General features: G+C 43.9%; 1 protein-coding gene and 2 non-coding genes across 3 annotated transcripts in view; 2 read left to right on the top strand and 1 right to left on the bottom strand.

Moving 5' to 3' along the window:
- Positions 1-26,052, top strand: part of LOC126272437 (tensin) — a 2,382,193-nt gene that overhangs the window by 775,462 nt on the left and 1,580,679 nt on the right. The gene's annotated exons all lie outside the window — the stretch shown is intronic.
- Positions 2,839-2,911, top strand: Trnaa-cgc (transfer RNA alanine (anticodon CGC)). Its single transcript has one exon. It is a non-coding gene; the product is annotated as a tRNA-Ala (tRNA).
- On the bottom strand, positions 6,961-7,035 carry Trnat-ugu (transfer RNA threonine (anticodon UGU)). The gene has a single exon. It is a non-coding gene; the product is annotated as a tRNA-Thr (tRNA).

Below are 26,052 nucleotides of genomic sequence, written 5' to 3'. Positions count from 1 at the left end.
GAACTGTTCGTGCAGATGGTTGTTGTCTTGCAAACGTCCATATCTGTTGACTCAGGAATCGAGATTTGGCTGTACAATCCGTTACAGCCATGCGGATAAGATGCCTTTCATCTCGACTACTAGTGATAGAGGCCGTTGGGATCGAGTACGGCGTTCCGTATTACCCTCCTGAACCCACCGATTCCATATTCTGCTAACAGTCATTGGATATTGACCGACGCGAGCAGCAATGTTGCGATACGGTAAACCGCAATCGCGATAGGCCACAATCCGTCCTTTATCAGTGTTGGAAACTTGATGGTACGCATTTCTCGTCGTTACACGAGGAAACACAACAACGTTTCACCAGGCAACGCCGGTCTCAGTACCTTTGCCTTTCGCGGGCAAGTGCTCTAACAACTGAGCTACCTAAGCACGACTCACGCCCGGTACTCACAGCTTTACTTCTACCAGTATCTCGTCTCCTACCTTCCAAACTTTACAGAAGCTCCCCTGCGAACCTTGCAGAACTAGCACTCCTGAAAGAATGGATATTGCGGAGACATGACTCAGCCACAGCCTGGGCGATGTTTCCAGAATAAGAATCTCATTCTGGAAACATCCCCCAGACGCACTGTAGCGTGAATTCCACTGGTACCAAACCACCTCGACTGATGACCCTGTAGTTTCGTCCCTTTACTCCCCAAAGCAAGCAACCAACCAAACAAACCAACGCCATTTGCGACTTCAGTGGTGTCAAGCGAGAGCTTATTAGGGTGGGGTTGAGGTCATTTGTGTTTTCTGATGAAATCTGGATCTGCCTCGGCACCACTGATGGCCTTGTGCTGGTTGGAAGGAGGCCAGTAGAGAACCTGCGCCAAACCCATTTGCCTGCTAAACACGCTGGACCTACTCCTGGAGGTACGGTCTGGAGTTCGATTTGTATGACAGCAGGAGCCGTCTCGTGCCTGTCCCACGCATCCTAACGGCAAATTTGTACGTCAGTCTGTTGTACAGCCATTCATGAACAGTATTCCAGGGGTGTTTTCCAACAGGATAACCCTCGTCCACATACTGCTGCTGTTACCTAGTATGCTGTACCAAGTGTCGACATGTTCCACTTGGCTTGCTCGAGCACCAGACCCGTCTCAAATCTAATACATACGGGTCATCAGCAGACGCCATGTCCAGCGTAATCCACAAACAACATTAACCGTCTCTGTATTGACCGACCAAGTGCAGCAGGCATGGAAGTCCATCCCACAAACTGACATCCGGTATCCGTATGACACAATGCTTGCACGTTTACTTGCTTTCGTTCAACATTTTAGGCGGTTACACCAGTTATTAATATGTTAGCATTTCACATTTCCCATGGCTTATCTCCCGCTTACGTTAACAATGATCTTGCAATGTTAATCACTTAAATATTATACCCAGACAAATGTATTCCCAAAATTTTATAACTCCACAGTGATTATATTTTGGTGTTGCTACTTTTTTTTCGTCCATGTATTAGGTCTACAACTTTGCTTCCGCCGTTTTGCAGTAGACGGCAGTAGTGTCAAGTGGGGCTCAGGTTGTTGGTCATAAGTATAATACAATAAGCTTAGGCATTTGTAAACATAATGCCATAAAAATATTAGTCGATTTGTGATTGCATCAAAAGGTTATTCTCGATTAAGTACGTCAACGTACGTACCCATTTCGTGACATTTGCAGGAAGTTTTAATTTTCTGCTTTAACATGAAGAAATCTGCGGCTGTGGCTCTTAAAATGCTGGGTATGACCAATGGTGAGGGAACTATTAGCGGAAGAACGTGCAGAGAGTGTTTTCAACGCCTTAAGAACGGTGATTTTTATGACGAAGACCGGCACGGCGGTGGAAGACAGAACGTTTTCGTAGCTACTGAAACAGATGAAGACAGTCACAGGACATCGTTATCGAAAGCAATTGTTGCGTTAGAGGCCAGCACTGAAACAAAAACGGCCACAATACAGCGATTGACAAGTAAAGGCAATTTTGCAGCAGGTCAGTGCTCGGCCCCATGTCGCAAACCCGTCAAAATATACGTGGAAACGTAGAAATGAGAAGTCCTATCCGTCTCGCGGTACTCTCCATACGTTGCTCTCTGACCACCACCTTTCTCCGATCAGAAGCATACAGTCTGGCTGACCAGCACTTCCGATCACATGAACAAAAAGTGCGAAACTGAATCGATTCATGGATCCCCACAAAAGACGCCCAGTTCTTCCACCATGGGATTCGTATGCGATCCGAAAGATGGGAGAATGTAGTGGCCAGCGATTGGCAATACTATGAATTTTTTTGTAACTGTTTCACAATAAAGCCCCAAACTTCGAGGAAAAACGGCGGAAGCCAAGTCGTAGACCTAGTATTTATTTTAAGTACACTTTGTTTGCCTGTCCAGATTCCTAAGGTGACAGATACTTTACGCCACTTTCCAATTATTTTTCATTGGGTAGGAGGAAATAACACTTGGCTCCTCGGAACGTAACAGGTATCGACTCACTTCATAGCACTTTGTATACAACAAATACAGTACTGGCTATTAAAATTGCTACACAACGAAGATGCCGTGCTGCAGACGCGAAATTTAACCGACAGGAAGGAGATGCTGTGATATGCAAATGATTAGCTTTTCAGAGCATTCACACAAGGTTGGAGCCGGTGGCAACACCTACAACGTGCTGACATGAGGAAAGTTTCCAACCGATTTCTCATACACCAACAGCAGTTGACCGCCGTTACCTGGTAAACCGTTGTTCTGATGCCTCGTGTAAGTAGGAGAAATGCGTACCATCAAGTTTCCGACTTTGATAAAGGTCGGATTACCGAGCGAGGTGGCGCAGTGGTTAGCGCACTGGACTCGCATTCGGGAGGACGACGGTTCAATCCCGTCTCCGGCCATCCTGATTTAGGTTTTCCGTGATTTCCCTAAATCGTTGCAGGCAAATGCCGGGATGGTTCCTTTGAAGGGTCACGGCCGATTTCCTTCCCAGTCCTTCCGTAACCCGAGCTTGCGCTCCGTCTCTAATGACCTCGTTGTCGACGGGACGTTAAACACTAACCACCACCACCACCACCGCAAAGGTCGGATTGTAGCCTATCGCGATTGCGGTTTATCGTGTCGCTGCATTCCTGCTCGCGTTACCCGAGTTCCAATGACTGATAGCAGAATACGGAATCGGTGGGTTCAGGAGGGTAATACGGAGAGCCGTGCTGGATCCCAACGGCCTCGTATCACTAGGAGTCGAGATGACAGGCCTCTTATCCGCATGGCTGTAACGGATCGTGCAGTCACGTCTCGATCCCTAAGTAAGCAGATGGGGACGTCTGCAAGACAACATCCATCTGCACGAACAGTTTGACGACGTTTGCAGCAGCATGGATTATCAGCTCGAAGACCAACGCTGCAGTTACCCTTGAAGCCTCATCACAGACAGGAGCGCCTGCGATAGTGTATTCAACGGCGAACGTGGGTGCAAAACGTAATTATTTCGGATGAATCCCGGTTCTGTTTACAGCATCATGATGATCTCATCAGTGTTTTGCGACATCGCAGTGAACGCACATTGGGAGCGTGTATTCGTCATCGCCATACCGGCGTATTACCCGGCGTGATGGTATGGGGTGCCACTGGTTACACGTCTCGGTCACCTCTTGTTCTCATTGACGGCATTTTGAACAATGGACATTACATTTCAGATGTGTTACGACCCGTCGCTCTACCCTTCATTCGATCTCTGCGAAACGCTACATTTCAGCAGGATAATACACGACCGCATTTTGCAGGTTCTGTACTGGCCTTTCTGGATACAGAAATTGTTCGACTGCTGCCCTGGCCAGCATATTCTCTAGATCTGTCACCAATTGGAAACGTCTGGTCAATGTTGGCCGAGCAACTGGCTCGTCACAATACGACAGTCACTATTCATGATGAACTGTGATATCGTGTTGAAGCTGCATGTTCACGCCATCCAAGCTCTGTTTGACTCAATACCCAGGCGTATCAAGGCCGTTATTACGGCCATAGATGGTTGTCCTGGGTAGTCACTTCTCAGGATCTGTGCACCCAAATTGCGTGAAAATGTAATCACATGTGAGTTCTCGTATAATGTATCTGTCCAATGAATACCCGTTTATCACCTGCATTTCTTCTTGGTGTAGCAATTTTAATCGGCAGTAGTGGACGCGAGCATAGTTCCGTGTCTGAGACTAAGAGTTGCGGTTGAAAGGAAACGTTGACGGACCACATCAATCGAGTAACACTGTTGCAGGTGCAGGTCCCCATCGCCATATACAGAAAAAAGGAAAAGTAGTTGTGCGTCGGACGGCATTCTCTCAAAGCAGCTTTCGGCTGATACTGTCGACACTTCCATTCAGAATTTGTGGCCGTGTGCCGGTGCGTCCTTTGACAGACCGCTCCTCGCGGGCTCCGCCGCCCCTCACTCAGACGAGGCCCGGGCAGTAAATCTAAGCTCCACCGTGTGGACGGCCCGTCGCGCCGCTTTATTGCCGGCGAGTGTTTAAGGGCGGCAGCCTGAGGCCAGTATAAATAACTCATAAAACCCAATCCCGACACAGGGGGGCGCGAGGGGCTCCGCCGGCGCGCCGTAAACACACCGGCCAACACCTCCCCAAACAGTGCCGCGCGCGAACCGTGTGCCCCGAGGAAAACTGCCTATCCAGACAATCCGTCTGAATACACTGACGAAACAAAAATCGTAACGTTCAGAAGGGGTTGCGCGACATAAATGGAAGTTGGGAGGTTGAAACGTCCCCTTAGAAAAATTAGTTAATTACTTTGCTGATAAACCTTTCACATTATTTGATTTTCAAAGAGCTGAGCAGAACTGAACGTACTCAGACATTTCGCTCTTTACCTATTCTGATCAACACTAAACTGACACACAATATCTTTAGCGTAACGCAATCTGACTTTCAATAATCCCTACAAAAGTATGGCCCTGACTAACATTAACCTATAACTTTCACAAATCACTTACCTCACAAAAATCTTCGTTACTCTAACTACTGCAATACAGCGAGCGCCACTACTGCCAGCTAAATGAAAAATTCAAACTACCGAAGGCACTAACTACTGATAGGCATAGTTAGCAAATGAAAGATTTTGATAGAGAGGAAACAATCTTTCCAGAATGAGATTTTCACTCTGCAGCGGAGTGTGCGCTGATATGAAACTTCATGACAGATTAAAACTGTGTGCCCGACCGAGACTCGAACTCGGGACCTTTGCCTTACGCGGGCAAGTGCTCTACCATCTGAGCTACCGAAGCTCAACTCACGCCCCGTCGTCGCAGCTTTACTTCTGCCAGTGCCTCGTCTCCTTCCTTCAAAACTTTACAGAAGCAAACCTTGCAGAACCGAGTTCGAGTCTCCGTCGAGCACACAGCTCTAATCTGACAGGAAGTTTCAACAAACAATGTATTTATATTAATAGTGTTCAAAAGTCATAATACATATAGCAGAACACGACATCGAGTCTGACAAATTTACCGTCTCTGATGGACACACGTCCAGATCATCCGCGCTCAAAACTCCGCCATTTCTCTCCCCACATCCACCATTGCTGGCGGCTCACCTCCAACTGCGCGACGTTACGCTCTGTTAACATCCAACTGCCCAACACTGCAATAGCAAATATTGCAACAATGGCGACCAGCCTGTGACTGCACACAACACAGCCAGTGATTTTCATACAGAGCGCTACGTGGCGTTGCCAATATAAAAACCTAAACAGCCTACGTACAAGGTGTGTTTCTACATCTGAAGGAGGACGTCTGCTCAAATTTCTCACCAGTCGCAAAGGGACACAGTAGACCTCCATCTGGAGTTTTGGTCTGGGGTGTGGTTGCGTTTGACACTAGAAGCACTCTCGCGGTTATTCAACGGACTCTGACTGTAAACTTGTACTTCAGTTTGGCGAATCGACCTGCCGTGATGCCATTCATGAACAGCATTAGAGGGGGTACTTTCCAATAGGATAGCCCTCGCCCAAATACCACTGTTCTCATCCAACATGCTGCCTGGCCGGTTCGCCGTGCGGTCTAACGCACGGCTTTCCGGGCGGGAAGCAGCGCCTGGTCCCCGGATCGAATCCGCCCGGCGGACTTGTGTAGAGGTCCGGTGAACCGGCCAGTCTGTGGATGTTTTTTAGGCGGTTTTCCATCTGCCTCGGCGAATGCGGGCTGGTTCCCCTAATTCCGCCTCAGTTACACTATGTCGGCGATTGCTGCGCAAACAAGTTCTCCACGTACGCCTACACCACCATTACTCTAGCACGCAAACATAGGGGTTACACTCGTCTGGTGTGAGACGTTCCCTGGGGGGTCCACCGGGGCCGAACCGCACAATAACCCTGGGTTCGGTGTGGGGCGGCGGAGGGGTGAAGTGGACTGCGGTAGTCGTCGTGGGGTTGTGGACCACTGCGGCTGCGGCGGGGACGGGGCCTCTCCGTCGTTTCTAGATCCCCTGTTAACATACGCTACAATACAAAACCCAACATGCTCTCAAGAGTGTCGACATATTGCCTTGGCCTGCTTGATCTCCACACCTGCCTCCAATACAGCACATAGAGGACATATCAGGCGACAACTCCAGCATGCCCCACAAACCGAATTTACCGCCCCTGCATTGACCAAGTCCAACAAGCATGGAACTTCGACCCACAAACTGACATCCGGCTCCTGTACAACACAATGCACGCACGTTTACATGCTTACATTCAACGTTCTGGAGGTTACACCGGTTATTAATGTACCAGTACCTGACATTTGTAGTTTTTTATCCAGTCCTTACATTAACTGTGATGTTGGAATGTTAATCACTTAAATATGTTGCCTAGACAAATGTATTCGAATGAAATGATAATTAAATGGACACATTAGCTGCAAACAGGCGTTGATATACTTCGTTGGGGACATGTTGAAAATGCGTGCCCCGATCGGGACTCGAACCCGGGATCTCCTGCTTACATGGCAGACGCTCTATCCATCTGAGCCACCGAGGGCACAGAGGATAGTGCACCTGCAGGGACTTATCCCTTGCACGCTCTCCGTGAGACCCGCATTCCCAACATGTCCACACCACTACATTCCTAGTGCGCCTAATAGATGTTTGTCCATCATACTCCCGGTCGGGGCACACATTTTCAACATGAGGTACATCAACGCCTGTTTGCAGCTAGGGTGTCCATTTAATTATCGTTTCATTTCTAGCAAAGCTGCATGGACATCAACGGTAACTGTTCTTTCTGGAACAGATACTACCGTCATATACCGGGTGATCAAAAAGTCAGTATAAATTTGAAAACTGAATAAATCACGGAATAATGTAGATAGAGAGGTACAAATTGACACACATGCTGGGAATGACATGGGTTTTTATTAGAACCAAAAAAAATATAAACGTTTAAAAAATGTCCGACAGATGGCGCTTCATCTGATCAGAATAGCAATAATTAGCATAACAAAGTAAGACTTAACAGCCGAAATAAGTTAATAATTGGCTCCTTCTACCGACCCCCAGACTCCGATGATACAGTTGCGGAACAGTTCAGAGAAAGTTTGAGTCTCGTAACAAATAAATACCCCACTCATACGGTTATAGTTGGTGGGGACTTCAACCTACCCTCGGTATGTTGGCAAAAATACTTGTTCAAAACCGGTGGTAGGCACAAAACGTCTTCAGAGATTGTCCTAAATGCATTCTCCGAAAATTATTTAGAGCAGTTAGTCCACGAACCCACGCGAATTGTAAATGGTTGCGAAAACACACTTGACCTCTTGGCCACAAACAATCCAGAGCTGATAGAGAGCATCATGACTGATACAGGGATTAGTGATCACAAGGTCATTGTAGCTAGGCTCAATACCATATCTTCCAAATCCATCAGAAACAAACGCAAAATAATTTTATTTAAAAAAGCGGATAAAGTACCACTAGAAGCCTTCCTAAAAGACAATTTCCATTCCTTCCGAACTGACTATGCGAATGTAGACGAGATGTGGCTCAAATTCAAAGATATAGTAGCAACAGCAATTGAGATATTCATACCTCATAAATTGGTAAGAGATGGAACGGATCCCCCGTGGTACACAAAAAAGGTCCGAACGCTGTTGCAGAGGCAACGGAAAAAGCATGCGAAGTTCAGAAGAACGCGAAATCCTGAAGATGGGCTAAAATTTACAGACGCGCGAAATTTGGCACGTACTTCGATGCGAGATGCCTTTAATAGGTTCCACAACGAAACATTGTCTCGAAATTTGGTAGAAAATCCGAAGAAATTCTGGTCGTATGTAAAGTACACAAGCGGCAAGACGCAGTCAATACCTTCGCTGCGCAGTGCCGATGGTACTGTTATCGACGACTGCGCCGCTAAAGCGGAGTTATTGAACGCAGTTTTCCGAAATTCCTTCACCAGGGAAGACGAATGGAATATTCCAGAATTTGAAACACGAACATCTGCTAGCATGAGTTTCTTAGAAGTAGATACCTTAGGGGTTGCGAAGCAACTCAAATCGCTTGATACGGGCAAGTCTTCAGGTCCAGATTGTATACCGATTAGGTTCCTTTCAGATTACGCTGATACTATAGCTCCCTACTTAGCACTCATATACAACCGCTCGCTCACCGATAGATCTGTACCTACAGATTGGAAAATTGCGCAGGTCGCACCAGTGTTCAAGAAGGGTAGTAGGAGTAATCCATTTAACTACAGACCTATATCATTGACGTCGGTTTGCAGTAGGGTTTTGGAGCATATACTGTATTCAAACATTATGAATCACCTCGAAGGGAACGATCTATTGACACGTAATCAGCATGGCTTCAGAAAACATCGCTCTTGTGCAACGCAGCTAGCTCTTTATTCGCACGAAGTAATGGCCGCTATCGACAGGGGATCTCAAGTTGATTCCGTATTTCTAGATTTCCGGAAAGCTTTTGACACCGTTCCTCACAAGCGACTTCTAATCAAGCTGCGGAGCTATGGGGTATCGTCTCAGTTGTGCGACTGGATTCGTGATTTCCTGTCAGGAAGGTCGCAGTTCGTAGTAATAGACGGCAAATCATCGAGTAAAACTGAAGTGATATCAGGTGTTCCCCAGGGAAGCGTCCTGGGACCTCTACTGTTCCTGATCTATATAAATGACCTGGGTGACAATCTGAGCAGTTCTCTTAGGTTGTTCGCAGATGATGCTGTAATTTACCGTCTAGTAAGGTCATCCGAAGACCAGTATCAGCTGCAAAGCGATTTAGAAAAGATTGCTGTATGGTGTGTCAGGTGGCAGTTGACGCTAAATAACGAAAAGTGTGAGATGATCCACATGAGTTCCAAAAGAAATCCGTTGGAATTCGATTACTCGATAAATAGTACAATTCTCAAGGCTGTCAATTCAACTAAGTACCTGGGTGTTAAAATTACTAACAACTTCAGTTGGAAGGACCACATAGATAATATTGTCGGGAAGGCGAGCCAAAGGTTGCGTTTCATTGGCAGGACACTTAGAAGATGCAACAAGTCCACTAAAGAGACAGCTTACACTACACTCGTTCGTCCTCTGTTAGAATATTGCTGCGCGGTGTGGGATCCTTACCAGGTGGGATTGACGGAGGACATCGAGAGGGTGCAAAGAAGGGCAGCTCGTTTTGTATTATCGCGTTATAGGGGAGAGAGTGTGGCAGATATGATACACGAGTTGGGATGGAAGTCATTACAGCATAGACGTTTTTCGTCGCGGCGAGACCTTTTTACGAAATTTCAGTCACCAACTTTCTCTTCCGAATGCGAAAATATTTTGTTGAGCCCAACCTACATAGGTAGGAATGATCATCAAAATAAAATAAGAGAAATCAGAGCTCGAACAGAAAGGTTTAGGTGTTCGTTTTTCCCGCTCGCTGTTCGGGAGTGGAATAGTAGAGAGATAGTATGATTGTGGTTCGATGAACCCTCTGCCAAGCACTTAAATGTGAATTGCAGAGTAGTCATGTAGATGTAGATGTAGATGTAGAAGACAAAGTAAAGATGATGTTCTTTATAGGAACTGCTCAATATATCCACGATCATTCCTCAACAATAGCTATAGTCGAGGAATAATGTTGTTAGCAGCACTGTGAAGCATGTCCGGAGTTATGGTGAGGCATTGGCGTCGGATGTTGTCTTTCAGAATCCCTAGAGATGTCGGTCGATCACGATACACTTGCGACTTCAGGTAACCCTAAAGCCAATAATCGCACGGACTGAGGTCTGGGGACCTGGGAGGCCAAGCAAGACGAAAGTGGCGGCTGAGCACACGATCATCACCAAACGACGCGCGCAAGAGATATTTCACTCGTCTAGCAATGTGGGGTGGAGTGCACATCATGCATAAACATCGTACGTTCCAGCAGGTGTTTATCAGCCAGGCTGGGGATGATATGATTCTGTAACATATCGGCATACCTCTCACCCGTCACGGTAGCAGTTTTGCTGTCCAGCGCCATCTGTTAGACATTTTGTAAACTTTTCTAATAAAACCCCATGTCATTCCAAACATGTGTGTCAATTTTTACCTCTCTATCTACATTAATCCGTGGTTTATTAAGTTTTCAAATTTATACTGACTTTTTGATCACCCTGTATAAATGTATTCGAAATTTTTTTACTATACATTAATAATTTCTTGTTACTGCCATTTTTTTCGTTTGTGTGCGTTTCCAAACTGACTTTCTGAAACTACCTTGCCCACTTCTACCAGCACGAAAATAACGTTTTCTATTATTTGCATCTTTTACAGGAGTACAAATGCGTAGTGAATTAGTTAATGCATTCACACCTCTATCTCTATAAACAGTTCAAGATATCGAAACGAGCTTTTTTCTGCAAACGACAATACGCAGACGAGCCTGTAGTTTTGCTGTATCGCCAATGCTCTTAATTCGATATTGTGAAACATGTATGGTTTTTGAAACACAACGACGGTATAGGTAAGCTCTTGGAAAGAAGATTGAGGTGATATGAAGCTCTCTACTGCAAAGTTTCAATAAAATATCATAAATAAGAAATTTCAAGTTCATCCATTATGGCTTTTAGAAATGAGATAATTGACTGTATTCAAATATTTCTAAAGTAACTACATAGTTTTAAAATCGTTAATTCTTACCAAAATTATATTTCCAAATTTTGTTCTTAAATTACGTCGGTAGGTACTTAACACTATTTACTTGAAAACTGAGTGCACGTAACAGGGGTTAGCACTGCCATACCATTTTTTACTTGGTGTGCTAATAATGTTAGTTAAACAGTTAGTTAGTTTTATGTTGATAGCGAATCCCCACTACCCATGCTCTTGCACTGCTCCTGCCAGTTGAATCCGATGCCGCCAGATACAGTTAGAGAATTTTAAATCAAACGCTGAATTTTTTTACAAAGATTTCAAGTATAAAGTGCACCTGAATTTTGGAGGCAATTTTTCGAAGAAAAAAGTGCGTCTTATAGACCATAAGAAACGGTAGTAATATGCACCGTCAATCATGAACCGTTCCAAACAATGCAGTTATTCGAGCACGGTAAGAAAAAATTCTTTCGTGCCTTTTGCAGAAAGAATTAGCTATTCAAAGCGGACGAACCCATGTAGTTCATTGTACTCCATGAGAGAAACTAATCTGTCTCAAAGTGAATTATTCAATGTAAGTTAGTTTTATGTACTGTCTATCTGTAAAATAATCACAATCCAATACTTGCGTTTTTCAGATCTTCTTGCCTATATACACAACTAGAATTTTTGTAAAAACTAAATGATGAAATTAAATTAGCGTAATAGCTTCCCAGATTTAATGTATTGTACACATCACCTCGCAATAATTTATTCAGCATGGCTATGTTAACTGACACATTATCTGCCTTTAATTATTATTATCTTCCGGTTGTCTACATTTTTGTCTGTACTCTTTTTCAAATTCTAAAGGTGGCAGGGGTAAAATACAGGGAGCGAAAGGCTATTTATAATTTGTACAGAAACCAGATGGCAGTAATAAGAGTCGAGGGGCAGGAAAGGGAAGCAGTGGTTGGGAAAGGAGTGAGACAGGGTTGTAGCCTCTCCCCGATGTTATTCAATCTGTATATTGAGCAAGCAGTAAAGGAAACAAAAGAAAAATTTGGAGTAGGTATTAAAATTCATGGAGACGAAGTAAAAACTTTGAGGTTCGCCGATGACATTGTAATTCTGTCAGAGACGGCAAAGGACTTGGAAGAGCAGTTGAACGGAATGGACAGTGTCTTGAAAGGAGGATATAAGATGAACATTAACAAAAGCAAAACGAGGATAATGGAATGTAGTCAAATTAAATCGGGTGATGCTGAGGGAATTAGATTAGGAAATGAGACACTTAAAGTAGTAAAGGAGTTTTGCTATTTAGGAAGTAAAATAACTGATGATGGTCGAAGTAGAGAGGATATAAAATGTAGACTGGCAATGGCAAGGAAAGCGTTTCTGAAGAAGAGAAATTTGTTAACATCGAATATAGATTTATGTATCAGGAAGTCGTTTCTGAAAGTATTTGTTTGGAGTGTAGCCATGTATGGAAGTGAAACATGGACGATAACTAGTTTGGACAAGAAGAGAATAGAAGCTTTCGAAATGTGGTGCTACAGAAGAATACTGAAGATAAGGTGGATAGATCACGTAACTAATGAGGAGGTATTGAATAGGATTGGGGAGAAGAGAAGTTTGTGGCACAACTTGACTAGAAGCAGGGATCGGTTGGTAGGACATGTTTTGAGGCATCAAGGGATCACAAATTTAGCATTGGAGGGCAGCGTGGAGGGTAAAAATCGTAGAGGGAGACCGAGAGATGAGTACACTAAGCAGATTCAGAAGGATGTAGGTTGCAGTAGGTACTGGGAGATGAAGCAGCTTGCACAGGATAGAGTAGCATGGAGAGCTGCATCAAACCAGTCTCAGGACTGAAGACAACAACAACAACAAGTTTGTAGTTTTTGGCAAGATGATTATTCAAGACTAAATATAAGAATACTTTGATTAGCTGGTTTTTAAATAGGGTAGTGTAAATATTTCGTAAACCTGTCATGCAACAGAATGATAAAATATAATGACATTTCCAAAAAATTATCGAAATGTCTGTAGTTTAAAAAATGGCTCTCAGCACTAAGCGACTTCACTTATGAGGTCATCAATGGCCTAGAACTTAGAAATACTTAAACCTAACTAACCTAAGGACATCACACACATCCATACCCGAGGCAGGATTCGAACCTGCGACCGTAGCGGTCACGCGGTCCCAGACTGTAGCGCCTAGAACCGCTCAGCCAACAAGGCCGACTCTGTAGTTTACTGTGTAGCTACAAGATTACTCAATTTTATCGCTAAGACTGATTCTCAGCAGTATATCGTATTACATCCTGCGGACGGAGTCGTATATAGTTCTAATACCATTTCCCTTTTTCGCATAATGCATTCAAAGCCCTTACTTATGTAAGTGTCAAGTTAACATCTCCACCCGACTGATCGAATGGGACGCTGACAAGTGCATCCGCACGGAGCTGAGAAGATTAGGCACTCACTTTCGAGGCGTGTCCGGTCTCCGGCCTCGGATTACACGTTGAACGAGGTCACGCCTCCAAAATTGGACTTGCGCGAAGTCCGTAACAGGACCCCGAACAACGACGGCGTAGCGTTGCCAAGCAACGTAGAGCTCCTTTCGCTGCCCCACGACAGCCGGCCGACAACATTTGACAGTCCGCGTAGGTGAGAGTGCAGGTTGTACTGACTGCGTTGTTCTGAAAAGTAAAGCTGGAGCTTACGTTCAGTGAACAAGAATATAGTTCTCTCAGCCCATCCATCAGTCTGTCTAAAGTCAACGGAGATTTATAATTATTAGTGGCTACGTTTATGAACCGTGAGAGTGTGGGATAATTATTTATTTGTAACTTGTGCTACAAGTCACTTTTATTTGTTTTATGTTTAATGTAACATAATAAAACGCGTTACGGAAATGTTCTGTTCATAATCAGGCGCTTATACATACATACAAACGTACATACAGAGAAATGATACTTAAAAATAAATTGTCTTGAACTGAATTAACCTAGAACTTTTTGTCCATTGTTCCTTACTGTAGTGGCTGATGTGGCATTTGGGGGGGGGGGGGGCGGGGCGGGAGAGGGGGGCAGTGGATGGCCAGAAAAATCAGAAGAGATCACTAACATCGATCTCTGTATGTACATTTCTATGTATGTATAAACGGCTGATGTATGAACAGAACATATTCGAAACGCATTGTATTATGTTAGAGTAAACATAAAACAAATAAAAGTACCTGGTAGCAGAAATTACAAATAAATAATTAGCTGAGACTTAGTTATTGGTGAGACAAATAGTAAAAAACAGACAGTTGTCACTTTCACACAAAAATGTACACAAAAGTCTTATTTTAATGAAAAAGCAAATTGTTGCCAAATTAGTTACATTTTCAACTGATTTGTACCACTTTCTCTGGGTATGTGTTTCTTACAGACACTTAACACAGTTGACGGTCCGGTGCAGTTACACTCCCATTGGCTGGAGATAATCGAGAGATGTAGAAATAACTTAAAGCATGTCCCAGGGAAGTGTATTGGGGCCCTTGTTGTCCATGTCGTGTATTAATGACTAGGCAGACTATATTAACAGTAACCTCAGACTTCATGCAGTTATCTACAGTGGATCACTGTCAGAAAAAAAGCTGCATAAATATTCAATCAGATCTTGACCATACTTAAGAGTAATGCAAGGGCAGGCGACTTGCTTTGAATGATTAGAAATATAAATCAATGCACTTGCTAAAACGAAAGAAAACACTTAGTACCCTGTGATCACAGTACCAGTAAGTCAGAGTTGTAATCAGTCAGATGGATGTAACAACTGGTGAGTATACAAAATTTAAAGGTCGCAGTCGTGGGCAAGACATCTAACGAGACTTCGAGTCATCGATGGTATCCTGTGAAAATACAAAAATCTACACAATAAATTGCTTACGAAACATTTGTGTGACCTATCCTGCAGTATTGTTCAACTGTGTGGGACTCGTGTCATATAGTATGGTCAGAAGATATTGAACGTTTACAAATAAGGGAAGCATACTTTTTCACAGGTTTGTGTGGCCCAGAAAAGAGCCCCACAGGGCTTGATGGAGTCATTGAAACAGTCATTCATCTATAAGCGGTATTTTTGGAAGTATCCTTCTCCACAGTGGTTACAGCGTGCAGATATTGTTGTTGTTGTCGTCTTCAGTCCTTAGGCTGGTTTGATGCAGCTGTCCATGCTACTCTATCCTGTGCACGCTTCTTCACCTCTTAGTACCTACTGCAACCTACATCCTTCTGAATCTGCTTAGTGTATTCATGTTTTGGTCTCCCTCTACGTTTTTTACCCTCCACACTGCCCGCCTATACTAAACTGGTGATCCCTTAATGTCTCAGAACATGTCCTACCAACCGATACCTTCCTCTAGTCAAGTTGTGCCACAAACTCCTCTTCTCCCCAATTCTATTCAATACCTCCTCATTTTTATGTGATCTACCTGTCTCATATTTAGCATTCTTTTGTAGCACCACATTTCGAAAGCTTCTATTCTCTTCTTGTCCAAACTATTTATCATCCACGTTTCAAAAAATGGTTGAAATGGCTCTGAGCACTATGGGACTCAACATCTTAGGTCATAAGTCCCCTAGAACTTAGAACTACTTAAACCTAACTAACCTAAGGACATCACACACCCATGCCCGAGGCAGGATTCGAACCTGCGAGCGTAGCAGCCCCGCGGTTCTGGACTGCAGCGCCAGAACCGCACGGCCACCGCGGCCGGCCATCCACGTTTCACTTCCATACATGGCTACACTCCATACAAATACTTTCAGAAACGACTTCCTGACACTTAAATCTATACTCGACGTTAACAAATTTCTCTTCTTCAGAATCGCTTTCCTTGCCATTGCCAGTCTACATTTTATATCCTCTCTACTTCGACCATCATCAGTTATTTTGCTCCCCAAATAGCAAAACTCCTTTACTACTTTAAGTGCCACATTTCCTAATCTAATTCCCGCAGCATCATCCGCTTTAATTCGACTACAGCCGCAGGGGATTAGCCGAGCGGTCTCAGGCGCTGAAGTCATGGACTGTGCGGCTGGTCCCGGCGGAGGTTTGAGTCCTCCTTCGGGCATGGGTGTGTGTGTTTGTCCTTAGGATAATTTAGGTTAAGTGCTGTGTAAGCTCAGGGACTTATGATTTTAGCAGTTAAGTCCCATAAGATTTCACACCCATTTGAACATTTTTTGAACTCGACTACATTCCATTATACACGTTTTGCTTTTGTTGATGTTCATCTTATATCCTCCTTTCAAGACACTGTCCATTCCGTTCAGCTGCTCTTCCAGGTCTTTTGCTGTGTCTGACAGAATTACAATGTCATCGGCGAACCTCAAAATTTTTATTTCTCCTCCATGGATTTTAATACCTACTCCGAACTTTTCTTTTGTTTCCTTTACTGCTTGCTCAATATACAGATTGAATAACATCGGGGAGAGGCTACAACCCTGTCTCACTCGCTTCCCAACCACTGCTTCCCTTTCATACCCATCGACTCTTATAATTGCCATCTGGTTTCTGTACAAATTGTAAATAGCCTTTCGCACCCTGTATTTTACCCCTGCAACCGTCAGAATTTGAAAGAGAGTATTCGAGTCAACATTGTCAAAATTTTTCTGTAAGTCAACAAATTCAGATGTACATGATGCAGATGTATATGAAGTGAAATGGGAATATTGTCTGTTTTACAAGGCGTTGACAGTCAGTCCACTTTATACTCCAATGTGTGCCAGCTTCTTTTCTGTATTAGAATTTTCTTATCCCTCCGAAATTCACTTAAAATACATTCTAAAACAAAAAAAGACACACCACGAAGGAGTTATCCGTATAAAATGTGATTCCCATGTACAGAGAAACAAATGACTACCATTTCAGAAAAACTGGATGATTTATTTGAAAGAAAGAGCTCCACAAATTGAGCAAGTCAGTAATGCATTGGTCCACTTGTGTTCCTTGTGCAAGCAGCTATTGGGCTTGACATTGATTGGTAGAGTGGTTGGAGGTCCTCATGAGGGTAATCGTGCCAAATTCTGTCCAACTGGCGCGTTAGATCGTCGAAATCCCGAGCTTGTTGGAGGACCCTGCCCATAATGCTCCAGACGTTCTCAGTCGCAGAGAGATCCGGCGACCTGCCTGGCCAACGCAGTGCTTGGCAAGCACCAAGACAAACAGCAGAGAATCTAGACGTGTGTGAGCAGGCATTATCTTGCTGAAATATAAATGTAGGATAGTTACCTATGAAGGACAAGAAAACGGGGCTCTGCTGTAAGACTGCCATGGATGACAATGGCGGGCGACAGTCATGTTGGTATTCCAGCAGTGTCCGGGGCGTCTCCAGATATGTCTTCGGCTTGGAATCTCAATGACGGCAGTGGAATTGTTTTCAGTGATGAGTGCCGCTATGAATACTTGTCTCAAGACGCACCGGACAGCGGTGTAAAAGATTTTTTTTTCTGTTGGAAAAGTTGATGAAAGCCAGATGTATTTAAATTGTGCTATAATCAGTGATTGCGTAATTGTTCCTCACTCGATATGTAATCTGCCAGCTGTCTTTTTTATTAAGGAATCGTGATTTCATATATATGTCCAGTAAAACCATCAGCACGCACCACTCTCCCCATGGGCCAAGTCAACGTTTTTGTTTAAGCAAACAGCTCGTCTTTACAAAGGCTGAGCATGACGATATGCTATTTGTATGCGAGTTCTGTAACTTAAATCCTTTTCCTGCTTTCAGATAATAAGGTAGACCATATTCGAACTGCAGAGTACCAGATTGAAGAGTGTTTACTCGTGTTTTAGTCACACTGCGTGAGACTGGAACGGTATCCAGCAGTCACGTCTCGTATGAACGCATAATTAATTTGGATCAGTTACAAGATATTAAATCAGCTGGTAGAACGTAATCCGTCAACAATCACACGCATAACTTTTACTTGCATCATCTACATCTATATCTATATGGAAACTCTGCAAATCACGTTTAAGATGCCTGGCAGAGTGTTCATCGAACCACCAAATATTTACAAATACATGAATATAGTGTACAATTCATATGCACGCCCTCTGTTATTGCTTTACAGGTGTTCAACGCATTCAGGAAGTGAATGACTGTAGCCGAATTGAATTTTGTCGTTGGCTAGATTTACATCTTCGAGTAATCCCATTAATACTGTTTAATGATGAACCTATTTTCACCCCTGACTGAATCAGAGAGGCTCGTAATTAATATTGTTCATCCGACGGAAACCCACATGCCTCTCCGGAGACACACATTCAATAACCCACCTCCATGTATGTTAGGCAGCGGACTGATTCGGCCCGTCCTGTTGATGCATCGTCTTGTAGGTCACCACTATCCAGACTGTCTTGCAAACTGAGCTCCCAGCATAATTGGAAGAGGACCCTTTGGCTACAAGGATGGGTACGTTCTTCCAGTGCGGCGTGCGCCTGCCCATTCTAGCTAGATCGACAAAAATTACTACGCTCTTTGGCCACCATTGATTTTTTGCTTTTGGGGATGGTTCAGTGGCGAAGTCTTCAAAGAAAAAGCAAAGAGTTGAATTGCTCCTTCAAATTATGAATAGTCTTAATAATAGTAATAGTAATAATAGTGGGTCTAATAATAATAATAGTAATAATAATTAAAAACAACGAGACGATCTCTGAAGAGCTCCTCGTTGTGTTGTGAAGCGAAATGGAAAGGTCATTGAAATCGGAAGTGTGAAATGCTGCTGTCTCTTTCCGTGCAAGCTCTGATTTTCTTTATTTTATTATGATGATCGTTTCGCTCTAGTACGTCGGCGTCAACTAAATATTCTCGCTTGCGGGGGAGAAACTTGGTGATTTATTTCGTAAGAAGATCGCGCCGCAACGAGAAACGCCTTAGTTTTAGTGATGTCCACTCAAAGCCATATGTCATTTCCGTGACACTCCCTCCCTTATTTCTCTATAACACAAAACGTGCTGCTCTTCTCTGAACTTTCTCGATGTGCTCCGTTTATCCTATTTGAAAGGATTCCACACCGCGCAGCAGTACTCCAAAAGAGGACGGAGAAGCGTAGTGAAGGCAGTAATTTTAAATTAAAAAAAGGTACCTGATAATATGGCACTTTGCCCTATTTCCGCACGCCACTTGACGGTACGTGACGGTGGGTACATCGCACCAGGGTTATCTATTTCCATTCCTATGCCATTCGGACCCTGAGTCAGGGAGAAATGAGTACATATACAAGAGATCTTCAAAAAGTAAGGTGACTTTTCAAATTGCGCGGGCAACGTTCATTAGACCATTGTACTTTTCTTTGTTTTGTTGCTACACTTGTCCCGAACATATGTTCACAGTTTCAACTGTACAGCATTCTTCGTTTGTTTTTGACAGATAGATACGTTAGATGTGTTTTAGTGTGCTTGGCGATTTTCGATTGTTATAAAAATGGAGCATAGAATTTGCATCAAATTTTTGTGAAAAATGGAATCTAGTGCTCTAAAACACTTGAAATGTTGACAGTGGCATACGGTGAGCCTGCTCTAAGTAAAAAGTAGTTTGCAAGTGGTGTAAGTAGGCTGTTTACGTTTTTATGTTGGTAACGCCACGTAGCGTTCTGTACGAAAATCACTGGCTGTGCTGTGTGCAGTCTGTGGCTGGGTGGCATTGTTGTAATATTCGCTATTGTAGTGTTGGGCAGTTGGATGTGAACAGCGCGTAGCGTTGCGCAGTTGGAGGTGAGCCGCCAGCAGTGGTGGATGTGGGGAGAGAGATGGTAGAATTTTGAGAGCGGACGATCTGGACGTGTGTCCATCAGAAAGAGTAAATTTGTAAGACTGGATGTCATGAACTGCCATATATAATTATGACTTTTGAACACTATTAAGGTAAATACATTGTTTGTTCTCCACCAAAATCTTTCATTTTCTAACTATGCCTATCAGTAGTTAGTGCCTTCAATAGTTTGAATCTTTTAGTTAGCTGGCAGTAGTGGCGCTCGCTGTATTGCAGTAGTTCGAGTAACGAAGATTTTTGTGAGGTAAGTGATTCATGAAAGTTATAGGTTATTGTTAGTCAGGGCCATTCTTTTGTAGAGATTATTGAAAGACAGACTGCGTTGTGCTAAAAATATTGTGTGTCAGTTTAAGCACAGTCGTCTATAATTTTTCTAAGGGGACGTTTCAGTGGTATAAGCTCTTTCAAGATGGCCGAGAAGATGCCAATGACGAACCTCGGTCTGGACGCCCCAGAACATCAACAACAGATGATAACGTCGAAGTTGCGAAGAAAATTGTTTTCAAAAATCGTCGACTTACCGTAATAGAAGTTGCTGAGGATGTTGGTATATCGGTCGGCTGGTGTCATGCAATTTTTTCGTATGTTTTGGGCATGAGACATCTGTCGGCAAAGTTTGTTCCAAAAGTTCTCAGTTTTGATAAGAAGAATCGTCGCATGAGCATCGCTCAGGATCTCTTGAATGACGTCAGTGATGATCCTGATTTGCTCAAAAGCGTCATAACTGGTGACGAAACGTGGATTTAAGGTTACGATGCCGAAACCAAAGTCCAATCGTCGCAATGGAAGCATCCCGGAGAGTCAAGACCGAAAAAAGCCGAGTGTCAAAGCTTTGCTCAATGTTTTTTTCTATTGCCGTGTCGTATTGCATCACGAATTTTTGCCTCAAGGTCGAGCGGTCAATAAGGAGCATTACCTCGACGTTATATGTCGTTTGCAAGAAAGAATATGCAAAAAATGTGCGGAATTGAGGAAAAACAAATCATGCCTTGTGCATCACGACAATTCACTTGCTCATTCGTGGTTAATGTGAGAGATTTTTTGGCCAAAACAACACGACAATCACGCCTCTGCCACCACGTTCAACAGATTTGGCCCCCTGTGACTTTTTCCTGTTTCCAAAACTGAAGAGACCTATGGGAGGACGTAGATTTTCAACGATTGAGGAAATAAAAACTGCATCGCCTAAGTACTCAAGGCTGTACCAAAAAGTGCTTATGAGAAGTGCTCCGAGGATTGGAAGAAGCGCTCGCACAAGTTTATTGTATCTGAAGAGGATTACTTTGAAGGGGCCAACATGAATATTGATGAATAATGGTTCAAATGGCTCTGAGCACTATGGGACTTAACTGCTAATGTCTCCAGTCCCCTAGAACTTAGAACTACTTAAACCTAAGGACATTGTAACTTCCCCCTCACTTATCAACCTTAATGACAGTAAAATTTAAACCGCGTGTACCTAATGGAAATTTGAGAAAAGCAATCGTCACCGAAGTTAATCTGTCGGTAAAGAGGGAAGAACGGTTACATCTAACTGAAAGGAAAGACTCAAATGAAACTGGTGAAAATTAATTTTGAGAAGGGGTAAAGTTAATAAAGAAAGTAAATGTGCGGTCGTTATGTTAACAATTAATTGGCGTTAGTTAGATACTTGAGATTTTGGAAAAATTACGGTCGCCAGTCCTATGGACAACTAGTATAATAACTGAAAAAGAAAGGTTATTGCACATATAAATAGCACTAAAAGCGTGGCAACTGAAGGTTGACACATGTTGTGTGAAAACTGAATGTTTGTCAGAAGTAATAAATTTCGCTACACTCTGACTTAATTTAGCAAGAAAATGAATAAAACCGGAAAATTGAAAGTTAATTTAGTGACTGAAATTAATAGTGAACTTTGTTTCTGAAGCACATCGAAATTCAATAAAATACGGTTAGTCTTGCACTACTTCAACAATCATTTCAAAAGCTACTTGAATCTACGCAATTTAGAAATAAGAGCTTTAACTTTGAACTTGAATTAAATGATTTTTAACAATTAACAATAGTAAAATTTAGGGCATACCAAGCTGAGCAGCAGTCACAGGTAAGCTAAAATATGGTAACAAAACTCGCACTCTTAATTTGTGCTTTTGTAATCTAAATATTGTAGCCAGCTATGAATACCTTAACTGAACTTTGAAAGTAAAGCAGTGAAATCGAATGATATTACTTTAATGCCAGCGTTTGAATTTCAACGACACTCGGGTTCATTCCGGAAAAGGAAGGGACCCTGCTTGGTAATGCAATTGGGACAATGAGCAACAAAGGTTCATGCCAAGTTGCAGTATTTTAGTGATGCAAATGGAATAGTTTGAAAAGCTGAGGTCTGCCATACAGTTCTAAGACTTTACGTGCTACCAGTCTTCCTTGTTGGTTGGTTGAAGGTTTGAAGTCGTCGATCGGGGAGGTGGCGACAGTCCTTCATTGTCGGCCGTCGCTGTTGCAGAAGCTGGATGTTGGCGAGCCTTCTTCTCGACACGGTCATCTGGCTAAACAGGCTCTTGATGTGCGCCAGCTAATGCTTCCCGTCCGCGACACCGTATCAGAAACTATCACAGCAAGTCGAGCGCAATTACATGCTGCCAAACCCCGGAAGCGCGGCAACTCGCGGGAGCGTCACTCAATACACTTGCTCCACCGCCTTACTCCACGCGTCAGAGTAAACCCTACCAAAGATCCTAAACACTTTGGTTCCCACACGACCTATCGATGTAATCGTGCGATAGCGTAGTTCTCCCTAGGCCAGACCCAGCGTAAAGATACAAATAATATTTACAAAACAATCCGATTATACAGCGACATAAATTCATATATAGTAAAACAATTACAATATACAAAGACACAGAAATGTCATATCTTCAGGTAACAAAATAAGGAAAAAAATTTATAGTGCAATAGATGGTAATAGGAGGATATGCATTTCTGGCGGTACAACATCACACACATCCATGGCCGAAGCAGGTCGTGCGGTTCCAGACTGTAGCGCCACTCCGGCCGGCATTGATGAATAAATAAGTATTTTTTATATATAAAAATATAAAGTAACCTTACTTTTCGAACACACCTCGTATGCCTTCGTTCGCACCTGTAAATGTGAGAGTAGGGAGGCATGTCGGTAGACTGTTTACTGTCATCCGCACACTGGCCTGGGAAATACAGATGTGGATGCCGGTGTTAACGCGGCGACGACACGAGGGAGCGTCGTGTCGCGCACGCCGCCACTGACAAGTTTGTGTCGAGAGCACAGGTAGCAACAAAGTGGCGCGGTGTCTCGGCGAGGTGGCGACAGGAACGTGCGCCGACTGCGACAGCGGCCGAGTCCTGTTGCGGGTGACGCGGCTTTGCGGCGGCGAGGCGCCGTATAAAGAGGGGCGCGGTTTAGCAGCCCGGCAGGGGGCACAGGATGGCGCACCGCGTGAATAATTCATGGGGGCCGCGACGTCTGAGGACCTTCCAGAAGGCGGTCCGAGCCCACTGCTGGGTTTGCTCCTCAAAAAGGAGCGGCCCCTCACACCACAACACTGGCTGCATCAGAAAATCCGGCGCGGTTTCGCTGCGCGCTGGTCGTGAAGTAGCCGACACTGAACTTAACAGGTACTCCGATTTACGTAGTCGCTGAAATACGTCACACTAGAAGTGAACAAGTTCGTTACCTGTCCGTGCACCGTGCAAAGTGGCGCAATGGCTAGCACACTGGCCTCGCATTCTCGAGGACAGCGGTTCAAACCGGCGTTCGGCCATCCTCATTCAGGTTCCCCGTGAGTGCCCTAAATCGCTTCAGGCAAGTGCCGGGATGGTTCCTCTGAAGCTTTTGCTCCGTCTCTAATGACCTCGTCGTCGATGGGACGTTGAAACGCTAATATCCTCCTCCTTCCTCCACCTGTCTGTGGCGAATCAGAGTCCACTTGTCAAAAGCAGGACAAGACAGTTTAGACAACGTGCAGTGATCCAAAGCTAAGTCGTCGTACACAACTGGTCCTATGATGTACGAGGCGTATTCGGAAAGTAAGGTCCGATTAGACGCGAAATGGAAACCACTGTGAAAATCCGATGGAATTTTGCACAGAAGTATTGGGCAGCGTCTTTTGTGTGCCTGTCGATAGCTTCACGTCGCCCTTTTCAGTTCAGAGCGCAAAGTAATCACGTAGAAATGCCTCAAACAACAGAGTCTTCAGCCAAATATGTGGTTCTGGTGAGAGATTTCGCTTTAAGCCATGCAGCCCACATAACATAAATGTCATGCGTTTCTTTCTTCAAAACAATTTTCATGACAACATAGTTATATGGAGATAAAAAGCGATTTATTTATTTATAATCAATTATTCAAAATGACAGTCACAATCGCTTTATTTACTTTGCCGCCAACCGGTTTCAACCCGCAATGGGGTCATCTTCAGGTCAATTTACACTATTTGGTCGCTAGCTGGAGTCGTCACCCTGTCTGTGTACGGTTGATAACTATCCTTTCCAAGAGGATAAACGGGCATTCATAGGACAAATATATTATACTAGAAGTGACATCTGATTACATTTTCAGGCAATTTGGGAGCGTAGATCCTGAGAAATCAGAGGTCGTAACACGTCTGAAATGTAACGTCCACTGTTCAAAATGCCGTCAATGAGAACAAGAGGTGACCGAGACGTGTAACCAGTGGCACCCCATACCATCACGCCTGGTGATACACCAGTATGGCGATGACGAATTCACGCTTCCAATGTGCGCTCACCGCGATGTCGCCAAACACGGATGAGACAATCATGATGCTGTAAACGGAACCTGGATTCATCCGAAAAAATGACGATTTGCCAATGTGCACCCAGGTTCGTCGTTAAGTACACCATCGCAGGCGCTCCTGTCTGTGATGCAGCGTCAAGGGTAACCGTAGCCATCATCTCCGAGCTGATAGTCCATGCTGCTGCAAACGTCGTCGAACTGTTCCTGCAGATGGTTGTTGTCTTGCAAACGTACCCATCTGTTGACTCAGGGGTCGAGAAGTAGGGATCGAGACGTGGCTGCACGATCCATTACAGCCATGCGGATAAGATGCCTGTCATCTCAACTGCTAGTGACACGAGGCCGTTGGGATCCAGCTCGGCGTTCCGTATTACCCTCCTGAACCCACCGATTTCATATTCTGCTAACAGTCATTAGATCTCGACCAACGCGAGCAGCAATGTCGCGATACGATAAACCGCAATAGAGATACCCTACAATCCGACCTTTATCAAAGTCAGAAACGTGATGGTACGCATTTCTCCTCCTTACACGAGACATTACAACAACGTTTCACCACGCAACGTCGGTGAACAGCTGTCTGTGTATGAGAAATCTGTTGGAAACTTTCCTTCATGTCAGCACGTTGTATGTGTCGCCACCGGCGCCAACTTTGTGTGAATTCTCTGTAAAACTAATCATTTGCATGTCACAGCATCTTCTTCCTGTCGGTTAAACTTCGCATCTGTAGCACGTCATCTTCGTGGTGTAGCAATTTTAATGGCCAGAAGTGTAGTTTGTTGTGATTCGTCCATTCTACATCTACTTCAAGCTATTTCGTTCCGTTGATGATCTTCTGAATCTGTATAATGTGTATCAGCTCCTTGTTTCGTCCTTCTCTATCTCTCTGACCATCTTCAGCAACACAAACACTACACTCTGCACACACTCATCACAACCAAACAGTTACGGAAAACGAATTTATTTATTTTATTTGTATTTTTATTTTATTTTATTTTTCTGCGCTTTGATGAGTATATGCCACGTTGTATGTTGTTGAAACTTAAAACTGTGTGACGCAAAGGAATTCGGACTCAGATCCCTGTCTTTTGCGGTCGGTGTACTACAAACTACGCCATCCGAGCACTTTTCCAGAACCGTCTCTAGCTTCTACTTGCATCATACTCCCCTTTCCTTTCCAAACTTAACAGAGGCCTTGACACGGCGCTTAGAAATTACAGCCTACAAAAAGTAGGGGTACAGAGTATATATATCTGGCCGAACGTTCGGGTGTCGCAGGGAAATATGTAATACGCCATTGATTTTTCGTTAGAGCACCAAACACGGACATACATTAGTAGACTGG

This window comes from Schistocerca gregaria, chromosome 5 (assembly GCF_023897955.1).
Source record: "Schistocerca gregaria isolate iqSchGreg1 chromosome 5, iqSchGreg1.2, whole genome shotgun sequence".
In the NCBI taxonomy this organism is placed as follows: domain Eukaryota; kingdom Metazoa; phylum Arthropoda; class Insecta; order Orthoptera; family Acrididae; genus Schistocerca; species Schistocerca gregaria.
Note: the sequence above shows the minus strand (reverse complement) of the source record. Positions and strands in the feature narration are given on the sequence as shown.